The sequence below is a fragment of the Somniosus microcephalus genome, chromosome 5, assembly GCF_052327205.1.
Source record: "Somniosus microcephalus isolate GS21.2 chromosome 5, FLI_Smic_1.0, whole genome shotgun sequence".
Classification (NCBI taxonomy): Eukaryota; Metazoa; Chordata; class Chondrichthyes; order Squaliformes; family Somniosidae; genus Somniosus; species Somniosus microcephalus.
In genome coordinates this window covers 220,935,416-220,956,460 of record NC_140991.1, presented here as the reverse complement: position 1 = coordinate 220,956,460, position 21,045 = coordinate 220,935,416, and the positions used below count along the sequence as shown (strand labels likewise).

The following is a 21,045-nucleotide window of genomic DNA, read 5'->3' as shown; positions in this document are numbered from 1 at the left end:
TGTGATTTCAAATAAAGCTGTTGGACTATAACCTGGTGTTCCTAAATGTTCACCTACTGACACTTGTTCCACTTGACCTACCTCATTCCCCAAAACCAGATCCAGCAATGCCTCCTCCCTCGTCGGGCTGGAAACATACTGATCAAGAAAGTTCTCCTGAACACACTTCAGAAATTCTTCCCCTTCTCTGCCTTAACACTATTACGATACCAGTCTATATTAGGATAGTTGATCTCATCCCACTTCTCCCTCATCCCTCAGTCTCTTCTGACTTAGAAACTGGAACCTTCCCAGTTGGTGGAAGAAGAAGGTGAAGATGAAGAGACACCGTCACTTGATCACAGTCACAGCCACCAGCTCAGATACTGAAGCTGCATGTATTTTAGAGGCTAGGATAGAGAAGGGATCTGTACGTGGTGAGACAACAGACACAAGTGCGCAGGGCGGTTGGGGGGGGGGGTGGTGAAGGATAGCACAGGTGCCAGCTCACCAGAGGGCGATGTTGCACACTACTTCTGCTGCAGAGGACTCAGTTGAGGACTTCAATGGGCCAGGCTACAGATGGGTGTATGTAGCCAAATGCTTGGAGCACTTGAAAGACTGCCAGTAAGATAAAGAGACACCATTACTCGATCTTCAGTTGAAGCCACCAGCTCAGATACTGAAACTGCACATATTTTGAAGCTAGGATAGAGGAGGGATCTGCACATGGTGAGACACCGAGCACAAGTGCGCAGGAGTCTGGGCGGGGGAAAGGATAGCGCAGGTGCCAGTTCGCTGGAGGGCGAGGGCACACACTAGTTCGGTTGCAGAGAAGTCAGATAAGTGTAGCGTATGTGCCTTTAAGTCAGAACTACTTTTACAGCTCCTGTATACTGTAGTACCAGCAGTGACCACACCTGTATATAAGCTTTGCGCATGCCTCTGTACCCCCAGTCTTGAGACTGCCCTCCTCCAGTAAAGACCTGTTTATTGTTAATGTACAGCATCCGTGTGATTATTTAATAACAGCATATCCACTGAACCACGGATCCAACAGTGGCGACGAGTGTTGATTCGAATCTACCTGCAACATAAAAAAAAAGTCGAGGCCAGGAACACGGGCGTCGACCACGAGCAACCGCCCAGCAGTCAGGCAGAGATTGAACTTCGCAGGGGAGGCAGTGGAGAGCCGGGCTTCGTTCCCCAGCCACGACGAGCAGCAAGAGACCGATGACAGGTCCAGCGCAGACCCTTCCCGAGCAGTGGCGGCTGGAGCCGACCGACGGCGGAGAGAAAGCCGAGCAGCGTCGACGGGGTAAGACAGAGGGTGAAGAGCGCAGGGCGCAGCCGGGGGTTGAACACTGAGTGGCGTCGAGAAAAAGAAAACAAACCGGAGAGAGAGAGGGTAGAGAAACAGCCGGGTTCGAGACTGAGCGGCGTCGAAAAATATAAAAAGAAGAACGCGCAGAGCACAGCCAGGGCTCACGGGCTGAACAGGGTCCGCGGGGCGAAGAAAGGGGAGTGCGGGAGACGCCATTGAGCCGCGGAGAAGAAGAAAGAGCGCGGGAGACGCCATTTTGTGCCAGCGGAGAAGAAGGGGAAGCGCGGGAGGCGCCATTTTTGACAGTTAACTCACACCCAAGGATGCCGAAGAGTGGCAGTATCTCTACGTTCGACAATGAAGTCGAAGATTGGGCGACATGTGGAACGTATTGAGGTGTACTGCAGGGTGAATGAAGTGCCAGATGCTAATAAAGCACTGGTTCTGTTAAATTCCATGGGTGCAAAAACTTATGGGTTACTGCGAAATCTAATAACCCCAGAGAAGCCGGTAAACAAGAATTTTGAAAGCATAGTAGAAATCCTACAGGACCACTTAAACCCCACACCGCTGCTGATAGCAGAACGATTTAAGTTCCATAAAAGGAACCAACACAAAGACGAAAGCAATACTGAGTACCTAACGGAACTGCGCAAGCTATCGAAACACTGCCAGTTTGGAGCGGGACTAGCAGATACATTAAGGGACAAGTTTGTGTGTGGGCTACAAAGTGAAGGAACCCAGAAACTGCTTCTATCAGAAAAGGACCCTACGCTGGACAAAGCTTTCAGTATGGCAGTATCACACGAAGCAGCTGCAAGGGGCGCTGCAGAGATACAACGGAAACCGCAAGAATATGGCACCAATGAAATGTTCTATGGAACAGGGAAGTGCTATCGCTGTGGCAGAACAACACATGACCAGAAAGATTGTTGGTTCAAGGACCAAGTGTGCAGACAGTGTGGGAAAGCAGGACACATAGCAAGAGTCTGCAGGTCTGGGAAGAAAACCAACAGTAAGAAATCTCCACAGGAGAAGTACAAAAAGGTACACCAGGTGATGGACAGTGGTTCAGACGAACAGAAAAGTGACACAGACTCCGGAATCAAGGAGCTGGGTTGTCTGAAACTACATAAGGTAACAGAAATGGAGGATCACCAGATTATCTGGGCTACACTCAAGATAGACGGAGTCCATATGAAAATGGAATTGGACACAGGGTCAGCTCTAACAGTCATAAATCAAAGAGACTACAAGCGGCTATTTTCACACATACCCTTGAAAGCTACAGAGATTGTCTTCAGTGCGGCATCGGCAGCGGGTGGAGGCGGAGCTGAGCGGCAGAGCGACTACAAGAGGCCCCAGAGGCTCAGGTAGGCCCCAGTGCGGCATCGGCAGCGGGTGGAGGCGGAGCTGAGCGGCAGAGCGACTACAAGAGGCCCCAGAGGCTCAGGTAGGCCTCAGTGTGGCATCGGCAGCGGGTGGAGGCGGAGCTGAGCGGCAGAGCGACTACAAGAGGCCCCAGATGCTCAGGTATGCCCCAGTGCGGCATCGGCAGCGGGTGGAGGCGGAGCTGAGCGGCAGAGCGACTACAAGAGGCCCCAGAGGCTCAGGTAGGCCCCAGTGCGGCATCAGCAGCGGGTGGAGGTGGAGCTGAGCGGCAGAGCGACTACAAGAGGCCCGAGAGGCTCAGGTAGGCCCCAGTGCGGCATCAGCAGCGGGCGGAGGTGGAGCTGAGCGGCAGAGCGACTACAAGAGGCCCCAGAGGCTCAGGTAGGCCCCAGTGCGGCATCAGCAGCGGGCGGAGGCGGAGCTGAGCGGCAGAGCGACTACAAGAGGCCCCAGAGGCTCAGGTAGGCCCCAGTGCAGCATTGGCAGCGGGTGGAGGCGGAGCTGAGCGGCAGAGCGACTACAAGAGGCCCCAGAGGCTCAGGTAGGCCCCAGTGCGGCATCAGCAGTGGGCGGAGGCGGAGCTGAGCGGCAGAGCGACTACAAGAGGCCCCAGAGGCTCAGGTAGGCCCCAGTGCAGCATTGGCAGCGGGTGGAGGCGGAGCTGAGCGGCAGAGCGACTACAAGAGGCCCCAGAGGCTCAGGTAGGCCTCAGTGTGGCATCGGCAGCGGGTGGAGGCGGAGCTGAGCGGCAGAGCGACTACAAGAGGCCCCAGATGCTCAGGTATGCCCCAGTGCGGCATCGGCAGCGGGTGGAGGCGGAGCTGAGCGGCAGAGCGACTACAAGAGGCCCCAGAGGCTCAGGTAGGCCCCAGTGCGGCATCAGCAGCGGGTGGAGGTGGAGCTGAGCGGCAGAGCGACTACAAGAGGCCCGAGAGGCTCAGGTAGGCCCCAGTGCGGCATCAGCAGCGGGCGGAGGTGGAGCTGAGCGGCAGAGCGACTACAAGAGGCCCCAGAGGCTCAGGTAGGCCCCAGTGCGGCATCAACAGCGGGCGGAGGCGGAGCTGAGCGGCAGAGCGACTACAAGAGGCCCCAGAGGCTCAGGTAGGCCCCAGTGCAGCATTGGCAGCGGGTGGAGGCGGAGCTGAGCGGCAGAGCGACTACAAGAGGCCCCAGAGGCTCAGGTAGGCCCCAGTGCGGCATCAGCAGCGGGCGGAGGCGGAGCTGAGCGGCAGAGCGACTACAAGAGGCCCCAGAGGCTCAGGTAGGCCCCAGTGCAGCATTGGCAGCGGGTGGAGGCGGAGCTGAGCGGCAGAGCGACTACAAGAGGCCCCAGAGGCTCAGGTAGGCCCCAGTGCGGCATCAGCAGCGGGCGGAGGCGGAGCTGAGCGGCAGAGCGACTACAAGAGGCCCCAGAGGCTCAGGTAGGCCCCACGAATCTCCAATCTCAGGGAAGGAGAGAGGTAAAAAGTATTCAAGGTGTGACGTCACCACAAAGCGGGTAAGTGATTGGTTGGTAAGTATTTCTCCCTTTTTAAGCTTAAATCTCCTTGGTTTATAGTTTCTAAGGTGTGATATTCACCATCTAGAATCGAGGCAGAGGGTATTTAAGAATAATATTAATAAATTTAATTAATTACATAGAATGGAGGATCAGGCGATGTGTTGCTGCTGCAATATGTGGGAGCTGGTGGACACCATTGATGCTCACGGTGATCACATTTGCAGTAAGTGTTGGCTGCTCGAGGAATTCCGGCTCCGTGTTGAAGAGCTGGAGTCCGAGCTTCAAACACTGAGACACATCAGGGAGGGGGAGAGTTACCTGGACTCTGTGTATCAGGAGGTAGTCACACCAATTAGATTAATTAATTCAGATGTAGTCCGTGGCCAGGGTCAGGATGGTGTGACTAGAAGTGAGGCAGGTACGGGGATCCAGGATGTAGTGTTGGAGGAGCCGCAGCCCTTGCACTTGTCCAACAGGTTCGAGGCTCTTACTCCCTGTGAGGATGGGAACAGGGACTGCGGGGAGGATGAGCAACCTGGCCACAGCACCGTGGAGCGGGGGGCCATTCAAGTGGGGGGAGTTAAAAGAAATGTTGTAGTGGTAGGGGATAGTATCGTTAGGGGGATAGATAGAGTTCTCTGCAGCCGAGAGCGAGAGTCCCGAAGGCTGTGTTGCCTGCCTGGTGCCAGGGTTAAGGACATCTCCTCTGGACTGGAGAGAAACTTGGAGTGGGAGGGGGAGGATCCAGTTGTCGTGGTCCATGTTGGTACCAATGACATAGATAGGACAAGGAAGGAGGTTCTGCTGAGGGAGTTTGAGCAGCTAGGGGCCAAATTAAAGAGCAGAACCACAAGGTGAGCCACGAGCGAATTTGGCTAGGACAAATAAAATTAGAGAGTTAAATGCGTGGCTCAAAGACTGGTGTGGGAGAAATGGGTTTTGTTTCCTGGGACACTGGCACCAGTACTGGGGCAGGAGGGAGCTGTTCCGTTGGGACGGGCTTCACTTGGCCAGTGCTGGGACTAGAGTCCTGGCGGATCATATAACTAGGGCTGTAGAGAGGGCTTTAAACTAACTAGTGGGGGGGAGGTTCCTAGAGAGCAAATAATACAAATGACAACAGAGAAGGTCATAGACTTAGGTAGCAGTGGGGAAATTAAAAACCAGAGCATGTTAGGAAGGGGCAGAAGGTATGGAGTAAAAGGTAAAGTAATAAAAAGGGCAAAAGCAGGAACTAAGTGTCACAAAACATCTTTGAAACTTCTCTATCTGAATACACGTAGCATTCGTAACAAAATAGATGAGTTAATGGCACAACTAACTACATATGGGTATGATCTTGTGGCCATTACAGAAACATGGCTGCAGGGTGACAATGCCTGGGAATTAAACATACCAGGTTATTTAACGATCAGGAAGGACAGGCAGGAAGGAAGGGGAGGTGGGGTGGCTATGTTAATAAATGAAGGAATCACTGTAATACAGAGAAATGATATTGGGTCAAAAGATCAGGACAATGAAACAGTTTGGGTGGAGGTAAGGAATAATAAGGGGAAAAAAACACTAGTGGGCGTAGTCTATAGGCCTCCGAACTGTGGCAACTCTGTTGGACGGAGTATCAATCAGGAAATAGTTGAGGCTTGTAATAAGGGAACATCTATAATTATGGGGGATTTTAACTATCATATTAATTGGACAAATCAAATTGGGCAGGGCTGCCTTGAGGATGAGTTCATTGAGTGTATTAGGGATGGGTTTCTTGAGCAGTATGTAACTGAACCGACTCGGGGGCAGGCAACCTTAGATCTGGTCCTGTGTAACGAGACAGGATTAATTAAAAATGTCCTAGTAAAGGATCCCCTTGGAATGAGTGACCATAAAATGGTTGAATTCCATATTCAATTAGAGGGTGAGAAGGTTGGATCTCAAACAAGCGTGCTAAGCTTGAAAAAAGGAGACTATGAAGGTATGAGAGCGGAATTGAGTAGAGTGGATTGAGAAAATAGATTAAAGGGTAAGACGATACATGATCAGTGGTGTACATTTAAGGAGTTATTTTACAACTTCCAAAAAATATATATTCCACTGAGAAGAAAAGGGTGTAAAAGAAAAGACAGCCATCCGTGGCTAAGTAAAGAAATTAAGGATAGTATTCGACTAAAAACAAGGGCATATAAGGTAGCCAAATCTAGTGGGAGGATAGAGGATTGGGAAAACTTTAAAAGACAGCAAAAAATAACAAAAAGATTGATTAAGAAAGGGAAGATAGATTATGAAAGTAAATTAGCAAAAAATATATAAAAACAGATAGTAAGAGTTTTTATAGTTATATAAAAAGAAAAAGGGTGGCTAAAGTAAATGTTGGTCCCTTAGAGGATGAGACCAGGAAATTAATGGTGGGAAATATGGAGATGGCAAAAACACTGAATGAATATTTTACATCAGTCTTTACAGTAGAAGACACTAAGAATATCCCAACACTGGACAAACAGGGGGCTAAAGGGGGGGAGGAGCTAAACACGATCAAAATCACTAAGGAAGTGGTACTCGGTAAAATAATGGGACTCAAGGCGGATAAATCACCTGGACCTGGTGGCTTACATCCTAGGGTCTTGAGGGAAGTGGCGGCAGGGATTGTGGATGCATTGGTAATAATTTTCCAAAACTCCCTGGACTCGGCAATGGTCCCGGCAGACTGGAAAACTGCTAATGTAACACCCTTATTTAAAAAGGGCAGTAGACAGAAGGCTGGAAACTATAGACCGATTAGCCTAACATCTGTGGTAGGTAAAAGTTTGGAGTCCATTATTAAGGAGACAGTAACAGGACATTTGGATAATCATAATTTAATAGGACAAAGTCAGCATGGTTTTATGAAGGGGAAGTCATGTTTGACAAATTTGCTGGCGTCCTTTGAGGAAGTAACATATAGGGTGGATAAAGGGGAACCAGTGGACGTAGTGTATTTAGACTTCCAAAAGGCATTTGACAAGGTGCCACACAAAAGATTATTGCTTAAGATAAAAAATCACGGGATTGGGGGTAATATTCTGGCATGGATAGAGGATTGGCTATCTAACAGAAGGCAGAGAGTTGGGATAAATGGTTCATTCTCAGACTGGCAATCAGTAACTAGTGGTGTTCTGCAGGGGTCAGTGCTGGGTCCCCAACTCTTTACAATCTATATTAACGATTTGGAGGAGGGGACCGAGTGTAACATATCAAAGTTTGCAGATGATACTAAGATGGGGGGCAAAGTAGTGAGTGAGGAGGACATAAAAAACCTTCAAGGGGACATAGACAGGCTAAGTAAGTGGGCAGAGATTTGGCAGATGGAATACAATACTGGAAAGTGTGAGGTTATGCACTTTGGCAGGAAAAATCGTAGAGCAAGTTATTATCTTAATGGCAAGAAACTGGAAAGTACTGAAGTACAAAGGGATCTGGGGGTCCTGGTGCACGAAACTCAAAAGGTTAGTATGCAGGTGCAGCAAGTGATTAAGAAGGCCAATGGAATGTTGGCTTTCATTGCTAGGGGGATAGAATATAAAAATAGGGAGGTATTGCTTCAGTTGTACAAGGTATTGGTGAGACCGCACCTGGAATACTACGTACAGTTTTGGTGTCCATACTTAAGAAAGGACATACTTGCTCTCGAGTCAGTACAAAGAAGGTTCACTCGGTTAATCCCGGGGATGAGGGGATGGACATATGAGGAGAGGTTGAGTAGATTGGGACTCTACTCATTGGAGTTCAGAAGAATGAGAGGCGATCTTATTGAAACATATAAGATTGTGAAGGGGTTGGATCGGGTGGATGCAGGGAAGATGTTCCCGATGATGGGTGAAACTAGAACTAGGGGGTATAGTCTTAGAATAAGGGGCTGCTCTTTCAAAACTGAGATGAGGAGGAACTACTTCACTCAGAGGGTGGTAGGTCCATGGAATATGCTGCCCCAAAAAACTGTAGAAGCTACATCATTACATAAATTTAAAACAGAAATAGACAGTTTCCTAGAAGTAAAGGGAATTAAGGGTTACGGGGAACGGGCAGGAATTTGGACATGAGTCTAGGTTCGGATCGGTCATGGCCCTGTGGGTAGCGGAGCGGGCCCAGAGGCCGTGTAGCCTGATCCTGCTCCTATTTCGTGTGTCTAATTCTGTTAGATGCAGGAGATGGTTCTGTGATATTGGATTGGCAGTTAGGATCAGATCAGCCATGATCTTATTGAATGGCGGAGCAGGCTCAAGGGGCCGATTGGCCTACTCCTGCTCCTATTTCTTATGTTCTTATGTTCTTATGTATACGGGGCAAAAAGTCTACCCCAAAGGAAAAATAAGGGTGAAAGTGACATATAAAGGCCAGGAAATACCTAAAATGGATATATATGTATTGCCAGATGGAGGACCACCACTGCTAGGATGTGAATTGATCCGGAAGATACAATTAATTGGCATTCCATACAGGCACTGAAGGTTGAGGCCAAAAAGGATGATGACGTCACACCTGGACGACTGTCAAAAATGCTAACTGACGCAAAAGAAGTGTTCCAGGAGGGACTAGGAACACTAAAAGGAATAACAGCAATGATTAAAATAGAGGATAATGCAAGCCCAAAGTTTCTGAAGGCCAGACCAGTGCCTTATGCGATCAGACCAGTGGTTGAAGCAGAGCTGGAAGGGTTGGAACGTTCAGGAGTACTGTCCAAAGTGGACTGGAGCGAGTGGGCTACACCCATCGTTCCTGTAATGAAGAGGTCATTGAGTAATACGCCTGGGGAACCAAAGAAGGTCCGCATCTGTGGGGATTTTAAGGTGACAGTGAACCCAGTCCTTCACACGGTACAATATCCACTTCCACGAATTGAGGATATTTTCGCCTCGCTATCTGGAGGTAAACGCTTCACCAAAATTGATCTAGCCCAGGCATACTTGCAAATGGAGGTAGAAGAAGCTTCGAAGCAACCTTCCGATCAACACTCATAAACGTCTCTATCAATAGAACCGGCTGTTGTTTGGAGTAGCCTCGGCTCTGGCTATCTGGCAAAGGGCGATGGATCAGGTCCTGCAAGGGATTCCAGGGACCCAGTGTTATTTGGACGACATCTTGGTCACGGGCGAAAATGACGGTGATCACCTCGCCAACTTGGAGAAGGTGCTCACCAGATTAAAGGAGTATGGGCTACGAGCTAATCGCCACAAGTGCAAGTTTTTCCAGAAACAGATCTCGTATTGTGGCCACGTCATCGACGAAGAGGGGTTACATAAGTCCCCTGACAAGATTGAGGCAGTAGTCAAGGCTCCAGCACCGGAAAATGTGTCACAACTGAGGTCGTTCCTCGGGCTGGTAACCTACTACCACAAGTTCTTACCAAATTTGTCTACGGTACTACACCCACTGAACACCCTGCTGCAAACAGGGGTACCATGGAAGTGGGATGACGAACGTAGATGAGCTTTCCAGAAGTGTAAAGAATTGATTACATCAAAAGAGGTGTCGCCCATTTCAACCCAGCACTACCAATTCGTTTGGCATGTGATGCATCACCCTATGGTATTGGAGCGGTGCTGTCGCACAAATTCCCTGACGGGTCGCAGAGGCCAGTAGCCTTTGCGTCTCGGTCACTAACCTCAGCCGAGCACAACTATGCCCAGATTGACAGGGAGGCCCTCAGCCTAGTATGGGGAGTAAAAAAATTCAACCACTATCTGCATGGACAGAAGTTCACCTTGCTGACTGATCACCAACCACTTGTCTCCATCTTTAATCCTAAGAAGGGCGTTCCAGTGATGACTGCACAGCGGTTACAAAGATGGTCCCTGTTTCTAGGGGCAAATCAATATGAAATAGAATATAAAGGCACGAAACAGCATGGGAACGCTGATGGGCTATCGCGCCTGCCACTGCCTACTGTGGAAGAAGCACCAGCAGTGGACCCTATCGAGATATTTTATTCGTCGATAATTGAACGATTGCCAGTAACGAACGCGGATATAGAGAAGGAGACCCGCAATGATCCGATGCTGTCTCGGGTATATGAATTGACGGTGAGGGGATGGCCAACTCATGGTGACTCACTGTTGCCAGCATTCTCACCCAGAAGAGAACAGCTGTCAGTATGCCAGGGGACAGTGATGTGTGGATCCAGAGTGGTGATTCCACCCAAGTTAAGGGAGAGAGTGCTAAATGAGCTACATGAAGGTCATCTTGGGGGAGTGAAAATGAAAAGCCTTGCTAGGGCTTATGTGTGGTGGCCGGGAATCGATCAACAAATCGAGGACCTAACTAAGAGCTGCTTAGGATGCCAGAAGGTCCAAAATGCACCACCACATGCCCCTCTACACCCATGGGAGTGGCCCTCCTCTCCATGGCAACGGGTGCATTTTGATTTCGCTGGTCCATTCATGGACTCAATGTTCGTAATAGCAGTGGATGCTCATTCAAAGTGGCCTGAGGTGATAAAAATGTCTTCAACCACTACAGAGAAAACGATTGCAGTCCTACGGACCATATTTGCCAGAAACGGTTTGCCAGAGCAGATTTGCTCTGATAATGGACCACAGTTTGTGTCCGACGAGTTCCAAAAATTTATGAGAAGGAATGGGGTAAGGCATTACACATCCGCCCCGTATCATCCAGCCACAAATGGATTGGCTGAGAGGTTCGTACAAACCTTTGAGAAGGCGATAAAGGCCATGTGCGACGATGAAATTCCACTACAGCATAAGATGGACATTTTCTTATTAGCCTACCGAAACGCGACACATGCAGTTACCAACCAGACCCCGGCCATGATGTTCTTTAACCGAAGGTTGAGATCTCGTCTGAACTCGCTCAGACCAAATGTGCGAAGAAATGTTGAGGACAAACAATTCCAGCACATCAATGAGAAGCCGACAAGGAGCTTCAATGTGGGGCAACCAGTCTTGGCCCGTGACTATCGAACAGAGAAATGGCAACCCGGAACGATATGTACAAGGCAGGGGCCATTAATGTCCACAGTGGATGTCAGGGAGAATATTGTGAGACACCACGTCGATCAGATCTTAGCGTCACAGGAACGCGTCAACCCCATGTCTCGAGTACCTGGGGATGAATCCGACATACCGGTAGCATCTACCTCAGACCCAGTAGCAGTGGAACCCGATGAACTACCCGATGAAAAGGGGTCAGAATCGCCTCTGCACCAAGAACAAGAACCTCCGGAAAGGCGCTATCCCGAAAGGGTCAGGAAGCCGCCCCAAAGACTGAATCTATAAATGGACTTTGTTGTTTAATGTACATGTTGAAATGTCAATTGTTATTTGAATATTAGGGGTACTACTAATCTAAAAGGGGAGGAATTGTAGTGTATGTGCCTTTAAGTCAGAACTACTTTTACAGCTCCTGTATACTGTAGTACCGGCAGTGACCACACCTGTATATAAGCTTTGCACATGCCTCTGTACCCCCAGTCTTGAGACTACCCTCCTCCAGTAAAGACCTGTTTATTGTTAATGTACAGCATCCGTGTGATTATTTAATAACAGCATATCCACTGAACCACGGAACAATAAGGACTTCAATGGCCAGGCTACAGAAGGTGGCTGATGGGTGTACATAACCAAATGCTTGGTGCACTGGAAAGCCTGCCAGAAAGCCTGTGCTCAATGTCAACGAGCATGGAGGAGTCCAGCACCAAATTGGCACAGGGCTTAGCACATACCTTGGAGCCCATGCTTTCCAACATGGAAAGGGTGATCACCTCCATCAGCACACCTGTGGAACCCACCATGATGCAGCATCTGATGGCCAATGTCACAACTTCCATTGCAGCACAAACAGCTTCCATCAAAGGTCTGAGCGCTGTAGTGGAAGCTCAGACTGCTGCCTTGCAAGCTCAGACTGCTGTCATCATGGGTCTGGATACCACTGTTCAAAAGGTCTTCCAGGGCATCACAGCAGTCCATCAATCTGTTTTCAAACAGATCAGTAGGATTGCTGAGACATGCCCCGGCAGTGGTTCCATGGAGCACGAACCTGCTTTCCTCTCTCAGGTTGACAGCATTCGTGCTCCCACCCCTACCACTCCGCCAGTGCCCTTGCTGTTGCCCATCAGTCAGCCAGCCCAGACTACTGCAGCCCAGGCTGAAATGGTGCAGTCTGAAGCCGGGCTTTTTAGGCCCAGAACTGTTCAAGGTCGTCCTCCAAGGCCATCTGCAGTCTCCAGAATTGGCGGTCAACTGCCTTCCACCAGCCATGCTGCAGCCACTGGAGAAGCACCTCGTAGGAGCACTAGGAGATTCAAAGGCACACAGTAGACAAGCACTAAGGTAATGAACAAGGGTGTTTCGTTTATTTTTGTATGCATTATGTCATGAGTGAATTTATAAATTTGGATTGGAATGTGCATTTTCTGGTGGTTTTTATTTTTGTGCTGTCAGAAAGAGGATGATGTGATTGTCACTGATAGAGGAAAGATAAAGAGCGTGGGATTGTTGGTGAATGGGGAGGTGTGGTTGAAGTTACTGGCATCGCTCATTAATTATTTCATCACGTTGAGCCCGGGCAGAAAGGGGCTGTCTATGTTATAGCCTCCCTTCCTCTTCCTGTTCCTCCACTTCCTCTTCCTCATGCTCCTGCTCCTCAGCTTCTCGCCTGATAGTTGGTGGCAAGGGCTGTTCCTTAATAATGCCCAGGTAGTGCAGTATGCAGCATACTACTACAAATCTTGATACCCACTCAGCTGAGTACTGCAGGGCTCCTCCAGAGCAAAGAGACCTGGGTGTCCTTGTGCACCAGTCGCTGAAGGTAAGCATGCAGGTGCAGCAGGCGGTTAAGAAGGCAAATGGTATGTTGGCCTTCGTAGCAAGAGGGCTCGAGTATAGGAACAAGGATGTCTTGCTACAGTTGTACAGGGCCTTGGTGAGACCGCACCTTGAGTATTGTGTGCAGTTTTGGTCACCTTACCTGAGGAAGGACGTTCTTGCCATGGAGGGAGTGCAGCGAAGATTCACCAGGCTGATACCTGGGATGGCAGGAATGACGTATGAGGAGAGATTGTGTCGATTGGGCTTATACTCACTGGAGTTTAGAAGATTGAGAGGGGATCTCATCGAAACCTATAAAATTCTGTCAGGTCTGGACAGACTAGATGCAGGAAGGATGTTTCTGATGGCCGGGGAGTCCAGAACCAGGGGTCATAGTCTAAGGATAAGGGGTAAGCCATTTAGGACTGAAATGAGGAGGAATTTCTTCACCCAGAGAGTGGTGAACCTGTGGAATTCTCTGCCACAGAGGGCGGTGGAGGCTAGTTCATTAAATATATTCAAGAAAGAGTTGGATATATTTCTTGAGGCTAAAGGGATCAAGGGATATGGGGAAAAGGCAGGGACAGGGTACTGAATTTGGATGATCAGCCATGATCACATTGAATGGCGGAGCAGGCTCGAAGGGCCGAATGGCCTACTCCTGCTCCTATCTTCTATGTTTCTATGTCCAGGCAGCGGAAGCGTTGCTTGAGGATGTCGATGGTATGCTATATAATGTTCCTTGTGGCAGCATAGCTCTCTTTGTAGGCCTGCTGTGCACATGTGCATGGGTTCCAGACTGGAGTCATGAGCCATGCCACGAGTAGATAACCCTTCTCACCCAGTAGCCAGCCTCTGATTTGCTGTGGTGGTTCAAATAGAGGTGGCACAGAGAACTGCTGTAGAATGAAGGAATCGTGACTACTGCCAGGATAATGGGCATTCACCTGCATGATGTGCTACCTGTGGTCACACACCAGGTGCACATTAAGGGAGTGGAATCCCTTTCGGTTCATGAAAATGGCCAAATTCACATGAGGTACATGCAAGGCATTGTGCATGGCAGTCAACGGCACCCTGCACTATAGGGAAACCTGCAATCCATGCAAACCCTCATGCTTGCTCTCCCTGCTTGTGTCTGGAAAGAGGGAATGAGATGAAACTGTCTCTCTGTATAGAGAGCCTCAGTGACCTCCGTTGTGCAGCAGTGTACTGCAAACTGCGAGATGTTGCTTATATCTCCAGCAGCAGCCTGGATGGTGCCAGATCCATAAAAGTTCAGAGTCAGTCACCTAGACAGCCACAGGCAATGCTGTCCTTGCCCTGCTTTGAGGTGGCAGTTGTGGCTGCAGCAGTTGGCAGATTTCAGTCACAACCTCTTTTGTGAAGCAAAGACATCTCAAGCATTGGTCCTCACTGAAGTTGAGGTAAAAGAATTGCTCCCTAAAGCCCCTCTGCGGATGTGGCGTCCTGCTGAGAGCCATTCATCTCCTCCTCACTCCTCTAGTAGCTTGTCCCACTCTGCGTGGATTCTCCTAGTCATGCTCAATTCCAAGAGGAAGACCTCCCAGGCCACCCTGGAAGCAACTTGATTCAGCACAAGCTTTTAAATGACCAAACAAGTACTTCAGCACCAAGCCAGACCATTCCCTGCACACTACTGAAACTTTAAGCAAGTATAGGAAAGCTGCAAAAATGCATACAATTGCACCAGCAGCTAGAAGAAATAATCCAGCAACTAACCTGGAAGTAGACCTGGTGGGGCGTCCTTCATGCCATTCAACACTGTGTTCAGCTGTGCAGGGTTAAGACAGGACATAGGCTGGAGTGTGGTGTTCGAAAATGGCAGCGTTGACATCAAAGCAGCATTGCACACTGTTTGACTTCATAATCTGCTTGCTCTGAATGCTGTCGCCTTTGTTAGGTGCGTGCATGCAAACCCCTTTACCAAGATGGCAGCTGGCACACTTCTTGTCAGAAGTGTGCGCACGCATCTCGGATGCAATTTCCGATCATTAGGAGGCCACATAGCGCCTAAAAACCGAGCGCTACAGAGCCCAATTTCTCCCCATAGAGAAGTTATGTTAAACTTTATAAAACACTGATTATGCTCCAGCTGGAATATTGGGGCTAATTCTGGGCATCATACTTTAGTCAAGACCTTGGAGAGAGTGCAGAGGAGATTTACTTGAATGGTACCAGGGATGCGGGACTGCCGTTATGTGGAGAGATTAGAGAAGCTGGGATTGTTCTCCTTAAAGCAGAGAAGGTTAAGGGGAGATTTGATAGAGCTGTTCAAAATCCTAACAGTTTTGGTAGAGTAAAGGAGAAACTGTTTCCAGTGGCAGAAGGGTGGGTAATGAGAGGACACAGATTTAAGATAATTGGCAAAAGAACCAGAGGCGACATGAGGAAAAATATGTTTTACATAGTGTGTTTTCATGATCTTGAATCGACTGCCTGAAAGGATGGGGAAGCAGATTCAATAGTAACTTTCAAAAGGGAACTGGAAAAATAGTGAAGGGGAAAAATGTTCAGGGCTATGGAGAATGAGCAAGGGAGTGAGACTAATTGGATAGCTCTTTCAAAGAGCCAGCACTGGCAGTGAGCTGAAAGGCCTCTTTCTCTGCTGTATTATTCTATGATTCTATGACTTAAATAGGAGGGCACTACACTGGAGGCCACAGCAGGAATTCAAGGAGCATTTTTCTTGTATAAACTTTTCAGAAGAACAATGTATGTGGCGCTTTTGCTTCACAAAGAAGGCTGTCACCATCTATGTCACCTGCTGCAACCACAACTCAAGCCTCACACCAGGGCATGGACAGCCTTAGCTTTTATGTCACAGGCTCCTTCCAGGCTGCAGTAAGTGACATCAGTGACATCTCATAGTTTGCAGTGTATCACTGTATCAGGAGGCTCTCTACACCAAAAGGAGCAGCTACATTACTTTCCCTATGGACAGAGTGAAGCAGGGCGAGAAGAGCACTAGGGTGTGCCTGCATGACAGGCTTTTCCAGGAAGCAAGGTGCCATAGACTGCACCCGCATTGCCTTGTCAGCACATTCTATTCGGAAGGAGCTTCGTAGTACAGTCTTAAACGGGTATCCAGATTTGTGATCGTCTGCTGCTTGCTCCATAACTTTACCATCATGAGGGATCAGCCCTTACCAGCAACAAGTGCAGCAGGAGGAGGAGGAGGAGCAGCAAGAGGAGGAAGAGCAGGGGCGACATCAACCACCAATGCCCCTAGCTGCTAGAGCCGTCAAAGAGCGCTACCCTGAACCAACCCTCCCATCCCAAATTCATCTACATTGCCACAATCTTTACCACAGTCCTTACTACCGCCATCCAATTGCTTTCCTTCAGTCCAGCCTTATTTCCTTCACTTCACCACAAATATAAACACAAAGCCAAATCCAGAACAAAAAACAAATTTATCAGCTATTCTATCTGTATCTAACTGTTTACAAAAATAATTATGAATCACCCTTGTGCAACCCCTTAATGCCTGTCTTGTGTGCTTGTTGACCTATCCTAGTACACCTACAATGTGTTTCTCCAGTGGGTACAGCTTGGGAGTTGCAAGGCAGCTGAGCTTCCATTAAGGACACTTCAGATGGCTGTGTGGATGACCTTGAGCAGCTGTGGGCCTTGAGGGCCCGGCTGCAGATGCAGCACCTTGGCGTGGGCCAGTGCAGTCTGGTCCAGCTGGCAATGTGGCACTAACAAGGGTACTGGTAGAGTGGGTGTCAGGGGAGCAGGCATCCTGTTGTCCTGAGAGAGGACAACAGGTGACTATGCCATGGAGCCAAGGCCAATCTCTTGGCACTGCGCCTCATCACTCCTACAGCTTTACACAAGAATAGAATGCAAGAGTGATTTGACAGTCTGGAAACCCCTGTAAACACTGGTCCCCACAGGCAAGACAGCAGCCATCTGAGCTTTCATGGCAGCTGTCTGGAGAGGCGCCATGATGGCAGGCAATACTGTCATGTTGAATGAGCTGACCACTCCATCCATGCTGGGCAGAATGGTCTCCATGCTCTGTGTGAAATCTTGACACAAGTTGGAGTTGGATCCTTCCATGCTATGCAACATTGTGCACCAGATTGCTGGCAGGCACCTAGCATTTCCCGGTGTATGCCCATCAGCCTTTTTCAGTAGTCTGAACCCTCAAAGTCAGCTGAGTCCTCTGTAGCAGAGCTAGTATGCAATCTTGCCTTCTGCCGAGCTGACATCAGTGGCAGCATATTCCCCTGCCCTAGCTCCTATACACTTGTGCCCGATGATTCACCACGTGAAGACCCGCCCTGTAGCCTAGCCGCTAATGTACATGTGATGCCGATGTCTGAGCTGGTGCTTGCGAGGATCAGATCAAATGATGGCGCATCATCAGAAAGGCTATCCTCTTCCTCAAGTAGCAGATGGATCTCCACATATTCAGCACCTGAAATGAAAGAGAGGAACAAGGGTTAGCTTTTAATGTGAAGGGAGAGCAATGAGAGATAAGTGTCTGGTGAAAGTATCTGCAGTTTGTCATGCAGAGTGTCTAGGGTAAGGTAAAAGTAAGAAGAGAAAAAGAGGGTAAGGTGTGAAGAAACCACGACTCCTCCAACATTGCCAGTCGCCATGCCCTTGACTGCCCCTGCCCATATAGACCAACATGTTTTCTTCGAGGGAGGAGAAGGTGTGCAGGCTGGCTTGGCCTGCTCCAGTGGAAGCCTACTGTCTGGAGTTGTGCGCGACCTTCTCCTGCAAGAAAGAAGGCAGAGTATTAGTGACAGTCTTGTGAGGTGCTTATAGAATGTGTATGTCATGGCTGAATAATTGGTATGCAATGTGTAAGATGTGAGGTGTGGTGAAGTGAGGGTCAGAATATTGGTGAGTGTGTTAGTATGCGGAGAAGAAGGTGTAGTAAAGTGTGGCACAGTAATTTGTAGGAGAGTGAAAGGAAATGGGAGCGAGGAGTATTGTGAATAGTGAAGCTAGAGGTGGTGGAGGTGTGAGTAGAGAGTAAGAAAGCAGTATTCTTGCCTTGACAACTCTGGTGAGGTCGTTGAACTTATTTCAGTATTACAGCCACAAATTTGGAGCTAAGCTCTTCACATTGACCTCCTCTGTAACCTCTTCCCACTGGTGGTGCAGGTGTTTCCTGGAAGGCTTTCTGCCCCCTGGGGGTAACAGGATCTCCATCCTCCTGTCCATGGGTAGCACTGGCTGCACACCGGAATCATTATATTGAGCTCCCAGCATGACTTTAATGTGCTGCCTGAGACCATGCAAATAGGCGTGTGGCTGTTAGCTTGGGCTGAACTTGTCAGTATGCAACCAAGGTATCCTGTCTCATTCTGAGTTGTGCTTCAAACCCTTTATCCTTTCTATCACCAAGGCCACCTATTTCCACCTCTGTAACATTTTTCATCTTACCTTACTCTCACTGTTACCTAAACCCTCACCTAAGATTTTGTCACCTCCAGACTCATCTTCTCCAATGTTCTGCTCACCAGCATCCCAAGCACCATCCTACACAAACTCCAAATTGTCCAAAACTCCTCCCCTTGCAACCTATTCTGCATGAAATACTACTCCCCATCACCCAGCCCTGGCCAATGCAGGGAATTTAATATCCTTGTTCTTATTTACAAATCTCTCCATATGCCCCATCCTAGCCCTGCAATCTCCTTCTGTTTATGTACTGACCCATGCCATCTGCTCTTTGACCTCTTTTTTCCGTCATTCCCTCCCTCCACTCAATGTTCAGTGGCATAGCCTTCAATTGTCTTGGCCCTATAAGAACATAAGAATTAGGAGCTGGAGTCGGCTATACGGCCCCTCAAGCCTGCTCCATCATTTAGTAAGATCATAGCTGATCTTCGACCTCAACTCTACTTTCCTGCCTGATCTCCATATCCCTTGATTCCCCTAGAGTCCAACAATCTCTCTCTCTATGCTCTGTAACTCTCTGCCAGATCTCTTTGCCAGTCTCCCTGCCTCCTCAAAACTTACCTCTGACCAAACCCATGGACATTTCCATGAGATCCTCTAGTACTACTTGGCACCTACTCTCGCTTCTGTAAAGTGCCTTTGGAAGTTTATTATGCTTGTAAAGTCCGCGCCTCAATAATACACGGACTTCGGGTGAACAGTTTAACAGGTACTTTATTGAACAAGAGGCAGCTTGAAACTGAAACTACAGAAGCCTGCTAGGGCCTTTTATACAGGGGTGGTCACTGCCGGTACTGCAGTCTAAGACCAGTTATTCCCTTAAAGGTACATACACAACAATTCCTCCCCTTTTAGATAAACAGTACATAACATTCATTTAACAACTAAATAATAACTAATTACAATTACAATTTTCTCAGTAATATATACATCAACTGAAATAGTCATTTATAAGTTCAGTCTTTGAGGAGGCTTCCTGATCCGGACTAGATAGCGCCTTTCTCGAGTATCCTGTTCTGGCGGTGGAGTCAATTCTGGCTCATTGTCATTGGTTGGTTCATCAGCTTCCAATACCCCTGCTTCTGAGGTAGACGCAATCTGTACTTCGGGCTCATTACCAGGTGCACATGCTTGTGGTACAGGTTTGGCTTGTTCCTGTGACTCTAGAATCTGGTCAGCATGGCGCCTCACGATGCTCTCTCCAACATCCACTGTGTACATTAGTGGTCCCTGCTGTGTGCATATCGTGCCTGGCTGCCATTTTTCTGTTCGGTAATCGCGGGCCAAGACTGGTTGCCCCATCTTGAAGCTCCTGGTTGGCTTCTCATTTACGTGCTGGAACTGCTTATCCTCAACATCTCGTCTTATGTTTGGTTTGAGCAAATCCAAGCGACATCTTAGTCTCCGGTTGAAAAACAGTACGGCTGGAGTTTGGTTGGTTACTGCATGTGTCGCATTCCAGTAAGCAAACAGGAAGTTATCCACCTTGTGTTGCAGTGGCATGTCATCATTATACATTGCCTTTATGGCCTTTTTAAAGGTCTGAACAAACCTCTCAGCCAATCCATTTGTGGCTGGATGATATGGGGCAGATGTGTAATGTTTCACCCCATTATTCTTCAGGAACCTCCGGAAATCTTCAGACACAAACTGTGGGCCATTGTCGGAACAGATCTGTTCTGGCAACCCATTCCTGGCGAAGATGGTCCTTAGGACTGCAATAGTTTTCTCCGTGGCGGTGGAGGACATTTTAATGACCTCTGGCCATTTTGAATGGGCGTCCACAGCGATTAGAAACATTGAGTCCATAAATGGACCAGCGAAATCAATGTGTACCCATTGCCATGGAGATGAGGGCCACTCCCATGGATGTAGTGGGGCCTGTGGTGGAGTGTTTTGGACCTTCTGGCATCCTATGCATCGCTTGGTCATATCCTCGATTTCTTTATCGATTCCCGGCCACCACACAAACGCCCTGGCTAGGCTCTTCATTTTTACCCCTCCCAGATGACCCTCATGAAGCTCATTGAGTACTCTATCTCTCAACTTGGGTGGAATTACCACTCGGGATCCACACATCAAGGTTCCCCGTCACACTGACAGCTGTTCCCTCCTTGGCGAGAATGCTGGCAACAGTGAGTCGCCATATGCTGGCCATCCCTTCACCGTCAAATCATAGACCCGAGAGAGTGTCGGGTCATTTCGGGTTTCCTTCTCAATACTTGCGTTTGTAACAGGCAAACATTCGACTATGGTCGCATGGAATATCTCCACCGGGTCCACTGCAGGTGCTTCTTCCGCCGTAGGCAACGGTAGGCGCGACAGCCCATCAGTGTTTCCATGTTGTTTCGTACCTTTGTACTCTATGTCATGCTGATGTGCCCCTAGAAAAAGTGACCATCTTTGCAGCCGTTGCGCCGTCATCACCGGAACGCCCTTCTTTGGGTTAAAAATTGAGACCAGGGGTTGATGATCAGTCAGTAGGGTGAATTTCTGCCCGTGCAGATAGGGATTGAACTTCTTCACCCCCCACACCAGGCTGAGGGCCTCCCTGTCAATCTGGGTGTAGTTACGCTTGGCTGAGGTTAGCGAGCGCGATGCAAAGGCTATTG

The 21,045-nt window shown here is 48.8% G+C and overlaps 1 pseudogene; it reads left to right on the top strand.

Moving 5' to 3' along the window:
• The first annotated feature begins 11,785 nt into the window (after positions 1–11,785).
• LOC147117590 (uncharacterized) overlaps positions 11,786–21,045 on the top strand; it is a 72,119-nt pseudogene continuing 62,859 nt past the window's right edge.